At 41.2% G+C, this 14,385-nt stretch overlaps 1 protein-coding gene across 1 annotated transcript in view; it reads left to right on the top strand.

Moving 5' to 3' along the window:
• Window positions 1-14,385, top strand: part of kif11 (kinesin family member 11) — a 44,194-nt gene that overhangs the window by 20,087 nt on the left and 9,722 nt on the right. The window lies entirely within an intron of this gene.

The raw sequence follows: 14,385 nt of genomic DNA, 5'->3' as shown, positions 1-14,385 counted from the left end.
TATACAGTGTGAGAAAAAGTTTTTAGAGAGTACTTGTCCATGGACAAGTGAGTTTGGCAATTTACTTGTCCGAATACATTTTTCACTTGTCCAGAATGGACAAAAATTGGGGCCACTGGAATCTTCTTCTTCGTCATCGTATTTTACATTTTCCCACGGTTTTTACGACACCGCTAACGTAAGTGAGCGGTAAGATTTTACTGCATCACACATGGGGTTGGGTATCATTTGGATTTTAACGATTCCGGTTCTGCTTTTCGATTCCGGTTATTTTCGGTTCTCGATTCCGGTTCTTTGAGAGGGTAAAAATAAGTCCCATGACAAACTGGGAGAAAAATATATTTATGAAAACATTAAGTCAAATCTGTATTCCTATTTACAAATCACTTCATACTGTTGAATTTCTTACGGTTATTGAATACAATTATATAAAAATAATCTCTGCATTGTTTAGTTAGTTCTAAGACCACACGAGGACGAAAACGGCTAAACGCATAGGATTAACGCAAACGCAATTGCAAACAAGCTTCCGTCCACACGCAATAGTTATCCGGATAGTGTCTGCTCACACGAGACCGCTCCGTTTAGCTCCAACCGCTGGAGAAGCTGCAGTACATATGCAGGAGCCTGTACGTGGCGCTGTAACTCCCTCCACAAAAGCAGCGAAGAAGCATGGTTGTCATGGTTGCCCTTCTGTTTATTCTCCGCGGTGGGGGCCGAGGGAACCGGGCAGAGTTTTTCGCCAGTCAACGTGTATTAAAGTTTAAACCTTCCGACAAAATTATAAAAGTGCCGGTCAATGGTCTTCTTTGTTATTTATTGAGCTTTAAAACAAATGAATAACGACTCTATATAATATAATAATATAAATACACGGAGCCTCTCTTTTTCCACCCTCTCTTCGGACAGCGTCAGTGTCTGTCTCATGCAGCAGCTGATCCAGTAATGAGTGACCCGGCCGACAGTAAAAATAAACATATTTATAACTAGGTAGTTTGAGAGGTGTCTCCGTCCTGTCAGATTAGACTTCACTCGCGTTTATGTCCATATCGAGAGAAAGATAAATAATCTGAATTCAGTGTGCAGTTTACTTTGACGCGGGGGTGAGCAGCAGAGGTGGGGAGAGGCGGGGCTATTGCGCAATCATTATCAGAAAATGATCGCTGAAGCTGCAGTACATATCCACAAAAGCAGCGAGTAAGATCCCCCCGGATGTGTAAGCCTGCTGTAGATGTTGCACAAATAACTGTAGCATGGTCAGTAGCGTCCGGAGCACGATAGCAACTCTGCGATCCGCCATTGTTGTTGTTGTTGGTGGCGAAACACATCAGCAATGGCGCGGGGTACACGGAGGTGAGCAGCAGAGGTGGGGAGAGGCGGGGCTATTGCTATTGCGCAATCACTATCAGAACATGTTCGTATAGAGCGTACACACAGAGCTGTTTGACCCCCCAGAGCGTTGCGTATGCCGTTCTATCCACCTTGGGACCCGTTGTCGTTTCCTCAGTCGTTTAGTGCCGTATGCGGTCGTCCTCGTGTGGCCGAATGGTCTATATGACACTAAACAGTAACGCAAACGGCCGTTTTCGTCCTCGTGTGGCCGGGGCATAAGTGGTGCAGTTTGAGAATGTACAATTGGCCCAGTCTCCTCTGATGTTACACTGCAACCTGCCTGTGAGACAGAGTCCAACCACACATGTCCAACACATAGGCCTAATAATAATGACACATTAGATGTATAGCCTATAGGCCTAGCGTTTTTCTACAACTCAAAGACGCTTGCTTTACTTCATAAAGGAAATGGTGGTCAATATTAACAACATAGGAGTTAAAACGCTTAATAACCTTCATTATGTGTTAGAGAAAGAACATAAGAAAGTTTGACAAAGATGAGGCTGTTAAACGGGCAGCGGATCCGCTGTATGTAGAAAGAGAGAAAGAGAGAGAGACGCTGAGCTGCACGGCTGCACCATGCAGCGATCAGCTGATACGGAGCATAGAGAGAGCTGCAGTCCGCGGGGCTCGGCCTCGCCTCCTGTCCTCACAACTCTTATTAATCCCTGTACCGGACAATTGTTATTTTTTCCTACTCGGAACCGAGTTTTGCTTCCCAACCTTGCCATAGTGCTACACTTCTCACCACGCTCCGCCCCGCCCCCGTCTAACAGTACAGAAAGCGGCGATATGCATTTCCTTAGGAATCGACAAGCAGAACCGAAACTAACACTTCTAAACGAACAATCGCGGACACGTACAATTTGCGAATGAGTTCTGCCTTTTGTAAACTGAATGTATCAATAATTTGTCAATAAATCAGGCCGAAAAACGTCACTTGTCCGCCGGACAAGTCAATTGAAAGATCTACTTGTCCGATATTGTAATAGCACGTCCCGGACGGTGGGACGTGTACTTTTTCGCACACTGTTATAAGGAGAATTTAAAATAATACACAGGCCTACTTTAAAATAAATTAAACACAGCACTTGGGGAGTTAGCTGCACCCTAAAAAGAGTTAAAGGTAGGTAAGAATCGTAAGAATTAGGGGTGCACCGAATGGGAAATTCTTGGCCGAAACCGATACCGAAAATAGGAAACAGTTGGCCGAATGCCGAAATGCCGAAAATGATTAATAGAAATATATATATATATATATACATTTTTTTACCAATGTTGTTCAGCTACCTGATTATGGAAATAGACATGATTATGGCAAAACATAACTTAACTTAAATAATAATCATTATGATGGGTCCATAAAACATTTATTCAGCACTTTTGAATGCATACAGTACATTTATATATGTCATGTATTATTGCTAAAAAACATGATATCGCAGTCTTAGTGTCGCCAACTCGTTTCTAATATGCAAAGACAACAAATGCGTCTATGATGTATTTTCGATCAGACGAGATCTCTCTCCCCCGTCTGTGTGCGAGGGGGCGGGGCAGTTTACACACACGCAGCTGCTACATGCAGCGGAGCACACTGCGGAGATGGCGGAGAGAACGCGCTTCGAGGTGTGGTTAAACTTTACCCGTCTCGATGTGGAGAATACTTGTTACCATAAGTGCAATAAGAGTTTAGCATGTAAGCACGAGCAATTTGTCTAAACATTTAGCAAAAGTGCACCGCATGCAGACGGAGGAATGTACCGGGTTCGACCGTCTTTCTAGCAGCTCTGTAGCTCCATCACGAGTAACGTTTCCACGTCAGGTGTTATGTATGCTAGCAGCAACACACGGAGTTAACTACATGATACAAACATGGGTTAATGATTAGAGGAAACTGAGTTATTTAGTTTGTTAAAATTTCAGCTATTCTGTTTACAGTCTGTCATCAGATTATTTAATACGATTTGTTAAAGGCTCAGGGCAATCTCGATGACAAAGGTCAATGTTCCCCCCCCCCCCCCCCCCCCCCCCTGTGAGCCAGCCACGAGCATGGTCGCCGCGTCTTTATTACGTCATCACAACAACACGTTACGGTTACCAACGTAAGCCTGTAATGACATTCGGTGATATTTTTTCGGTGTTAAAAAGGTCCTTTCGGCCGAAAGGGCCTTTTTAACCATTTTCGACCGATAATTTTCGGTGGCCGAATATTCGGTGCATCCCTAGTAAGAATGGAGAAACCAGCTCGAGTGCGCTAGAATTTGAAAACTCCTCCTCCAACACACACGAACGCACACATGACCAATGAGGGCACGAGGTAAGTTTGTGCACAGATGGAAGGCTGACAGGCAGGCAGGCCATCCAGTTACTTTAGCCGGGCCGGTGTTGCAGTATAACTTGAGTCATGACAACTGGCGACATTCTATTATTTTCGTCATAGGAATCCGGGGCGTGTGCATTGAGGACCCATTGTTGACTTACCAGGAAATAAACATGTCGATCGTCTCGTTTGTCGTTTACGTTCATCTTTTGCTATATCTGCCTTCCTAAGATCACTTTGATGCACATTCAGTACTCGTATCGTATGTGAGGTTGTGGGTGAGAGGTGGATATCGTGACGCTTACAGGGAGGTATCGAACATTACAAAGTAGGTGACTGTGTGGATGCCTGTTCAAAACATTGCAAACTTGAATAAATTATATATTTGTGTCCGACTTTCATTTGTACATCGTTCTTAATGTGATGTATAGTAGCTTTGATAGCTGTCCATACCTTCAGACAGCCTAAAAGTAAAACACAAGTTGTTTATTCACAGCCCGAACGCTCATCGAGATGACTGGATCACTCATCACAAGTTGTGATCAGCTCCGATTAAATTGTGATATCAATTCTTTAGCTATTCTCCAGGGAGCACGGTTTTTTTTTATGAAATACCTGTATCCCTCTCATCACAACAAGACTCTACACTGTGCAGGAAAAACAATTAGGCTACATGAAAATAACCTTGATGCATGGGAAGGAAACACACAAACTATCTTCCGTGGCTATAGTGATGTGTCACAGTAACGGTCAACCACAGAAACGTAAGTCCAGCGGGGCACAAATTGAATATATATAATACGGTAGTTCTATTCTTTCACACACACACACGGGTATTGGGCCGAGAGCGACACCGTACTTACGGTATCCGACGTTTTACGCGAGGTGCAAGCAGGCCAAGGGTTTAGCCGTACACCGTCTAGGTGTTGCTAAGCTTCCTGTACTGAATATCATAGTCTATTGCCTTAATCAATATAGTCAACTCTAAAATACCACATATATGCAATGGCATGATAATATTATTGTGACAAGTGGGGTATTCACCTGGTGTTTCCAGAAGATAGACGTAGATGCTGCCAAAATCGACGCTGTCTGTAAGGGCAATCCGACAACCCACACAGCTCTAGTTTACGCTGGTAACGACCTAGAGCACACCCCTCAAGTCCAGAGATGTAATCCGAAGACATGCAGCGATTTCTTCGGTCGTTAATTCAGAAAAAAAACCTACTGCGCTCTGCCTGGTTACGTTAGCTAGCTGTTTATATTTGCGCTTCCAGGATATTTGCACTTCCATGAAAATGGCGTATTTATATATATATATATATATATATATATATATGGCGCGTGTTGCATTGTGGGTAGCTCGTGACGTCACTGTGTGAAAGAATTATGCCTTTAAGCCTATACGTTTAACCCATAAGAACCCGGACCCATTTCTACTTTTGGGGAAATTAAGGGGAACGTCATTTAGACTAAATAGACCACGTAGAACACATTTCTGACAAGTAACCCCCCCAGTGTCAAATATCTGCGCTTCAATGGTAAAGTAACTCTTATTTATAACTTAATTAACGAGGATGTTTTTTTGATTTACATTTGTTTGAACATACTTTGAATTGAAGAATAAAGAATATGTTAACTAAATATAATTGAATCAGCTAAATTAACTGACCAGATCATAATCATATTTGTAATTGTGCATATATGTCACTCCGGGTTTACTGTGAAAGTTTAGGGTTAATGTCCCGATGTGACATCAGTGTCACAGCAATATTTATGGCATTTGTTTCATATCAATTTAATCAAGAAATCTTAACACAACAGGTTAAATGTAATCAGAATCAGAATACCTTTATTCGTCTCACAGAGGGGGCATTTACATTTGTTACAGCCGAAAAGAGCCGAAGACAGCTTAATGTTTAACAAATGTCATGTAAGCATTTTTATTCTTAAATGGCTTGAATGTTAACTTTAGCAACCAAAAACCTTTCCAAATGTAGCTAGTTCTGTCACATGTGTTATCCAAGATGTCCATGTGCCAGGCTATGTTGATGGGAACACAAAAGCAAATGACAAGGACCATGACCCACCAGACTGTTCAGGGTGTGTCACTTAGGGACTGCATGAGATAAAAAAGGCTAAAGCTGTATAAGGAACTTTCCAGAACATTTAAATTTCATGTGACACCTGTGTCTTAGCAATTCTGTCTGCCTTCCGTGTTGCACCATCAGGACCCACTGATATAAAATGCTTAACTGCCAAAGTTGCAACTGCACTTTTTGGTGGGCTAAGCCTCAACTTGACATATTTTTGGCTTCATTTATAGTGCCTGAATGTAGGTTTAAATATTATGCAATGCAACGTTTTTCTTGGCCTACATTACCGTTATAGAAGGAAAGACAACAGTGATAGTTATGTTTCAGAATAACCTTTATTGGAAATTGTTAGAACAATCTAACTCGTCACCGGCTTGAGCTTCAATCTCAGGATCCATGTGTTTGTGATCCTCTCCAGAATGGAAGTAGTCATCACATACAGAGCATCAACTAGTTCCTGAACAGTGTCCTTCACATGCTGATATCCAAGAGAGGGAGTTACACAGTCACAAGATGGAGGAGTAGAAAGCAGTATTCAATGTTTACTCAGATTAGCTCCACGTCAGAAATGAGCATGCTTGATGTCTCTCTCCATAGAGGCTGAATCATCATGTTAATCACATAGCTATCATCTGCCTCAAACAGTCCTGATGCTCTTTTGGTAAAGTAAGGCTAATATAAAAGTAGTGTAACTCATTACTTTTCAGAGACAGTAATATTGTAATGTAACGTAGGCTATTACTTAAAAAAGACAGTAATAAGTAATGTACTGTATTACATTTTGGAAGTAACTTGCCCAACACTGCAGAGTCATCTCGTTGCTGCTTTCGGGCTGTGAATAAACAACTTGTGTTTTACTTTTAGGCTGTCTGAAGGTATGGACAGCTATCAAAGCTACTATACATCACATTAAGAACGATGTACAAATGTTATATATTCAACTTGTGCCCCGCTGGACTTACGTTTCTGTGGTTGACCGTTACTGTGACACATCAGTATAGCCACGGAAGTTAGTTTGTGTGTTTCCTTCCCATGCATCAAGGTTATTTTCATGTATGTAATTGTTTTTCCTGCACAGTGTAGAGTCTTGTTGTGATGAGAGGGATACAGGTATTTCATAAAAAAACGTGCTCCCTGGAGAATAGCTACAGCATTTATATCACAATGTAATCGGAGCTGATCACAACTTGTCATGAGTGATCCAGTCATGTTGATGAGCGCTCGGGCTGTGAATAAACGACTTGTGTTTTACTTTTAGGCTGTCTGAAGGTATGGACAGCTATCAGAGCTACTATACATCACATTAAGAACGATGTACAAATGAAAGTCGGACACAAATATATCATTTCAATGATTTATTCAAGTTTGCAATATTTTGAACAGGCATCCACACAGTCACCTACTTTGTAATGTTCGATACCTCCCTGTAAGCGTCACGATATCCACCTCTCACCCACAACCTCACATACGAGTACTGAATGTGCATCAAAGTGATCTTAGGAAGGCAGATATAGCAAAAGATGAACGTAAACGAGGCGATCGACATGTTTATTTCCTGGTAAGTCAACAATGGGTCCTCAATGCACACGCCCCGGATTCCTATGACGAAAATAATAGAATGTCGCCAGTTGTCATGACTCAAGTTATACTGCAACACCGGCTCAGATGATTGGTCGTGCTTTTTACAGCGCTACGGCTTCCAGAGATTAATTTTTGTATGTATTTATTGTCAAAGCATTTAATATATTCATTGCTATCAGGACGTTAAGAGCATTCCATGGAATATAACAAAAAGTGTTTTCTGAAATAAATGACATACCCCATTGAATTATGACTGAAGATCGTCAGCTGTCTTCCTCTCCCTTGTTGTTCCTCGATACGTAAAGGCTGCACCACCGTTGACAACTTCTCTCTACATATCAAACATACCGGTAAACCAGCATCGTTTGCTGTGAAAGCATATAACTCTGTCCACACAGAATTAAATCCTGTGTTCCTCCGGTACTTTTCTTTGATGTATCCATAGTTCGCTCATCGAGCCGGGGGTCAGGTTATTCGCCTCCAAGAAAAGGCGCTCGCGCGGGATCGTAGCAAGATGTGACGCATATTTTAGTTGACCTAATTAAAACCGTTTTGTTTTTTATTTATGTGTCACAGTACCACCTCAAAATACGAAACATTTTCAACCATGCAACAAAATATAAATAGTCCTACAAATACTTTTATTTTATTTCCTTCTTATTTTTGTCTAAACTCAAGGGAGCCAGAGCAGAGGGCTTAAAGGGCCGCGGGTTGCCGACCCCTGGGCTAGGGGAACCTAGGCGCAGCACAAAATACACACACTCACACACTCACACACACTCACACACACTCACACACACAGACACAAACTCACACAGGAGGAGGAAAATATCCGCAAAGACCCAGGGTCAAAACAAGATTAAAAAAACAATGATTTTACTCTTTTTATATCCACATTGGCACCATGTAATGTGTGTAAATATATAACAAATGTAAAAGAACACATTAACAAATACTATATGTTAGACTATACGTTTTACCAGGGTTATTATTAAGACCCAGGGTTCGTACGGGTGCTTGAAATCCTTGAAAATGCTTAATTTGACGTGGTGTTTTCAAGGTTGGGAAAGTGCTTGAAATTGAGAGAAAGTGCTTGAAAATGTAAATGCTTTACTTTTACAATAAATTGCTGTCTGACTGAATAGTTCGCTTTTTAGATTAGATTTTAGAGAGCGGACTATTAGGTGTGTGCATTCACACCTAATAGTCCGCTCTCTGGTGCGCACCAGACCACAGTTTGTTACATTGTTACAGAAGGTTCGGTTTGCGTTCACACGGCAAAACTCAAACGGACTATAAACTTTAAACACAAGTCATGTGCTCGGAAATGCTGTTCAACCATTGGTCAGACATTAAGGGGGTAAAAACACAAATCCCTGCAATTTCTAGCGGAGCCTCCGCCATGGAGCATCGGCACTTTCGGCAGGTTATTCTCATGCTGCTGTTAATCTGGAGATCAACAGACTCTAGCAACCCGCGCATATGATTATATAATCAGACAATGTGCGTTAAAAAACATTATAACATGGCTTTGTTGAATACTCGATTCTGATTGGTCAATTCAGAACACGTGACACGTTGTTAACCCAGAACAGACAGACCGCTGTCAAGGATTTATTGACTGTTGTTAAGGACGCTCACATCTGCACAAAGAAGTCCGTTCGATTTAACTGTATACCGTTTGGCTCAGTTTGCTTTTTTAACTGACAAGACGAGAGCGACAAGAAAACAGCGGAGAAGTAACGGGCAGAAACCCTCCTTTTTACGCAGCGGTCCAGACATAGACATCAGACGGCGACACATATTCAGTGTGCAGTTCCTTTGGCATTAGGGCAGGGATATCTAGATACTGTCCAAGGTTTGACATAATGAATTGTGCTACTTTTAAAGCAAGCAGCGATGTTTTCAAATCTGTAATCAAAAGGCTCCTCAAAAACGCAATCGAAGCAGTTCCTGCCGTTGCTACGTTAGTTCAAACGGTAACAACGGACTATTTTTCTTAGCGGATGCATGACAATTGAAATCAATACAACTATTTTTTAAATCAATAAAATCATTTTCTAAATCCACAAAAGCATTTCAATTAATATTGGGAGTCATGTTGTTACTTTGTTGAGAATGTGGCCATGTAATAAGCGGGATAATGTGCATGCCTTCATGCCGATCTAGAACCCTCCGCTTCGGGCTCCTGATCAGCCTGTCGGTGTTCTTTTCCCCATAATGACCGCGCCGCTGCACATTATCCATGAGAGACGTTCTGCAGTAAGGAGGGGTTTCACCGACGACAAGTGTTCTTACTTTTATGTAGGCTAGTTGACGGAGAATTTTTACTTTTCACTGTTCAACACTTCATTCTGCTTCACTCTAACTAAACAATGTCTTGAAAGACTCTTTCGCCAAATATTTTTGAAGATCTCCGCGTTCTTGTGACACGTAAATACTAAGCTTCCAATGTTTTGGTGCGGATCGCGTTCACACCAGCAATGAACCGCTCCAGAGTTCACTAGCAAGAACTCCGAGACCACCTTTTTTAGGGGACCAGAGTCCGGTTGTTTAGTTCACTTCAGAGGTCTCGGATTGTGTTCACACCGACCCAAATGAACCGCACCAAGCGGCTAAACTCACCAGGGTTCGATTCAACCGGACTATACAAGGCAGGTGTGAACGCACCCTAAAAGAAAAGAATTGCGTCGCTTCTACATAAAACAGCTCCGCTGCGGCCTTCCCGCGCGACCGGCAAGTGTTTGTGTTACTGTGACCTGGGCATTCTGATGAGAGTGATAGATGTGTGCCAGGAGGTTGCAGTTTCAACAAGCGTTGGCTAGCAGAAGACAAATACAAGCCATGGCTAAGACGAGGGTCAAGCCCACGAGTAGCCTCCTGCAAAGTTTGCAAACATAACGATGCGAGAGTCTGCGCTGACGAGCCACATGAAAGGTACGCCGTAGTAGAGCATGTTAGATTAGGCCAGTGGTTCTCAAACTTTTTCGGTCAGGCCCCCCCTTTGGAGAAAAAAAAAAGTCGGGCCCCCCCAACACAAATAGTCAGGCTCAGTGGCGGCGCCAGAGATTTATTTTGGGGGTGCTGTGGGGTAGCTTGACGTTTCATACAGGGTGCTCAAACATTTAGGGTTTCCCATTAATGTACCGGTCGCTACAGTGGAATTTTCTACTGCAACACTCCCCACGCACATACACTATGTACCCGCGACTGTTACAATGAAGGCTCGATATCAAGTCTCGGCATATAGGTGTAAGCAGGGGTAAAGTGCTATTTTTATAGGTGGTGTGTGACCTCACATAGGGGGGTCCGGGGGCAAGCTCGTCCGGGAAGATTTATTCTTAAATATTGAAGTTGAAAGCATCAATCTGGTGCACTTTGAGAGCAAAATGAAGAGATCTATGGATACATCTCTCAACACCCATTTGAAACAGAATTGTAAACAGATTTACTATTTCTTTATGGATATTTTATAAATCACTCTTTTAAACTTTATTCTTGTTTTACTGTCATATAGTATTTCATAGCTGTTTTTCATGTATTCTCTTATTTTTTTATAACTATAATGATCATATAAACGTGTGCCTCGGAAATAATTGTTTACATTAATGATGACCAAAACGTTTGAGACCCACTGAGATAACACTGAGAGTCCTTTAGCTCACTGAGACTTTCAGTCTGACAGGAGAGGACTCTCCTCCACTTTGTTGTTAAAAAAACTCCTTATATCCGTTAGCGTAGCTCGCTAGCACCAGAAGCTAACATCAACGATCTCCGGTACCGGTGCGCTATCTCTCTCTCTCGCTCACGCACGCACACAAAATGGCTCGTTCCACACACACACACACACACACACACACACACACACACACACACACACACACATACACACACACACACACAGAGCCGAGCTTTAATGAAACACAGAGACCCAGACGTAATAGTACTGTATCATATTATTTTCGAATCAATAATTTTTCAAAATATGATTTTTTTTTTTTTTTTTTTATAATCTTTTTTTTTTTTTTAATAACCATTTTTCCTCCTGGTCTCTCGCGCCCCCCCTGTCATGCCTCTGCGCCCCCCTGGGGTGGCGCGCCCCCCACTTTGAGAACCACTGGATTAGGCTAACGTTGCATGTTACGTTTGTTTAAGCTAATGTTAGCGAGCTGAATGGGATAATAATAATTGCAGGGGACAATCATTTCAGAAGAGCGTACCTATGTTAATATGCGTTACAGTCGCCATCGTGTGGTGTTCAGAGGATGAAGCACTCACGGCATTTCGTGTTTATAGTCACGAAATATAATCTATTGATTCGACACAGAGCGATTTTGAAAGCAATGTATTTCTACTGGTAGTATGTTTCGTGCCTCAACCAAATGTGACTTGCTCTATCGAAATCAGTCACATTGACCCGAAGACACATCTTCGTTTGTATTACTGGTCTGGGGGAAGCTCGCGAGTGTTTGTGTGTGTGTGTTTGTGTACCGGGGAAACACTCACAAGAAACACCGGCTGTTGTTATGCCTGCTGTGACATTACATTAGTCAGTTCTCTGCTTGTAATTATGCCGAAGCTTCAAAGTTGTATTTATTATCTGAATTTGCCGAAACAAGTTTAATATTCTGAAAGCCAAGACTTTGTTTATTTGAAAACAGATGAAAACAAACTGTCTTTTATATAAAATTGAAGTATTATACAAGTAAAACTACATTTTGCTTTAATCCCATGTAATTGTAGAATGAACAGTCTTCCTTTGAAGATGTATAAGTCAGGTTCTTGAGTAGTCAGCATTACCTACAAATCATTGTACACATTTGTAAATATTATTTTCCACTTGTTACCATTGTGAGTCTATTTTTATGCAGCTCTGCGTGATTTTGTGGCTACAATTCAGACTAATACGCTACCAGAGGTGGAAGAAGTACTCAGATCTTGTACTTAGTAAAAGTAGAAGTACCAGAGTGTAGGAATACTCTGTTACAGTAAAAGTCCTGCATTCAAAATGTTCCTCAAGTAAAAGTACAAAAGTATTCTCATCTAAATATAGTGAAAGACAGTAAAAGTAGTCGTTGTGCAGATTGGTCTATTTCAGAATAATATATATGATATGTTTTATAATGATTGATCATGAAAGTGTTTTCAAAGCTGGTAAAGGTGCAGCTAGTCTGAATGACTTTGTATACTGCAGGGTAGCTGGTGGATTTACTCCAGGTGGAACTAAAGTCTGATTCAACACTTGATTATATTTCACATCATTCATCCAGATGAAGTCACTAAAAGTATTAAATACATGTAGTGGAGTAGAAGTACACCATTTACCTCTGACTTATGTTCACTGCCAACCTAAAAGTACCTCAACAATAGTAATCAATGTATTGAAAAGTTATTTGGCTGATTGTTTTATATTGGCTCAGACAGGTTATATGGGAGGCCTAGTCTACGTACAGATCACTAATTTTGAAATATTAAACTTCGTTTTCTTTTCTTTAATTTTTCATCCTCGTGTAGAAGGCTATCACGAAACACACATGTGGTTGTTTATAGCATAAAGAACATCTGGTTTAATGTGAGGTAGGGAAATAATCATTTGAGTATGTGTATATAAATATGTAATTTACAACAGCTGTAAGCTGCTTGAAAATGCACCTTGAAAATGCACCTTGAAAATGCTTGAAAAGTGCTTTTATTTGACTTTGGAAAAGGTGTAAGAACCCTGAAGACCACAAAGAAAGTAAGCAGTAAAAATAACCGTTAACTAAATAATGTATAAATAAAACAAGATTAAAGTAACAATTATTTTCTCTTTTTATCCACTTGTTCGGCGCTGGCACCATGTTATGTAAATAAATAGACAACAAAATTAATAATTCAGTGCTATATATATATATATATAATACTATAGGGTAGGGATGCACGATATTGGTTTTTTGAAACCGATAACTTCCTGCTTCTCAAGACTGGTACCGATAACCGATAATAATATAATATATATATATATATATATATATATATATATTAAATGTACCTGTAGTTTTGCACACCTGGTGGTAAAAAAAAGACTAGTAGTGAGCAAATGACATGAGCATTACTACTATGAACAAAACTAAGCCAAGAACAGTTTTTACTCGGCAGCTGGCTTTGGAATCGCCGCTAGTTTAGCAGCGCTGCTACAGCACAGGCGTCTTCGTACGCTTTTAACACACCATCGTAGCGATGGCGATGTTTCAGGTGACTAATCAGGTTGGAAGTATTATAGCTCGTTGCCTTTTTCCCTCCTCGTGGAACTTCTGCATTTGTTAATACAAATAGCAAGCGAACTATCTAACTTTGAAATAGTTCCATACCACCGACGACATGTTTGTTTACTGAGAACTCCCCTCTTCCTAAACCACTAATACCACAGTACTGGCAAAACGGGAGGAGCCGAGTGAAAAACAAGCGCCCCTCATCCCAATCCACCCACACCGCAGTATTTTTCTTTTTTTTTACCCAAAAAATATATATATGTATATTATCGGGGCTATTAATACTTTTATCGGGTTTATCGGGATGACGTCATAATTCCTATTATCGGGCCGATAATTATCGTGCACCACTACTATAGGGGCGAAGTCCCGCCCATCTACTTCCGACCCATGGGACCTTATTCGGAAGAAGTATGTAATGAAGTCAATGGAGAGAGAAAAGTTATCTTTCGATCCCGTTTGAATTGGGCCACGAATTACACATATGATTGTCAATCTTAAAAAATAATTTCCAAGTAAAAAAAAGTCACAGTTTGTCGTAAAACTGCTGAAATATAAGACTATGAAAAATACGCAACTTGAAAGACTACAAATCCCAGAATCCCGGTCCCGCATGCTGGCTCTCACGGAACCGACTAACGCAGCGTCCACACTGCGGCGTGCGTTGAAGCTTGCCGGCGGGCGTGTCTGAAGCTCGACCAATCACATGAATCGCCCGCTCCGGACACACAAGCACGCGGTTTGA

The sequence above is a fragment of the Gymnodraco acuticeps genome, unplaced genomic scaffold, assembly GCF_902827175.1.
Source record: "Gymnodraco acuticeps unplaced genomic scaffold, fGymAcu1.1, whole genome shotgun sequence".
Classification (NCBI taxonomy): domain Eukaryota; kingdom Metazoa; phylum Chordata; class Actinopteri; order Perciformes; family Bathydraconidae; genus Gymnodraco; species Gymnodraco acuticeps.
The sequence above is the reverse complement of the archived record's forward strand: the minus strand, read 5'-3'. Positions and strand labels throughout refer to the sequence as shown.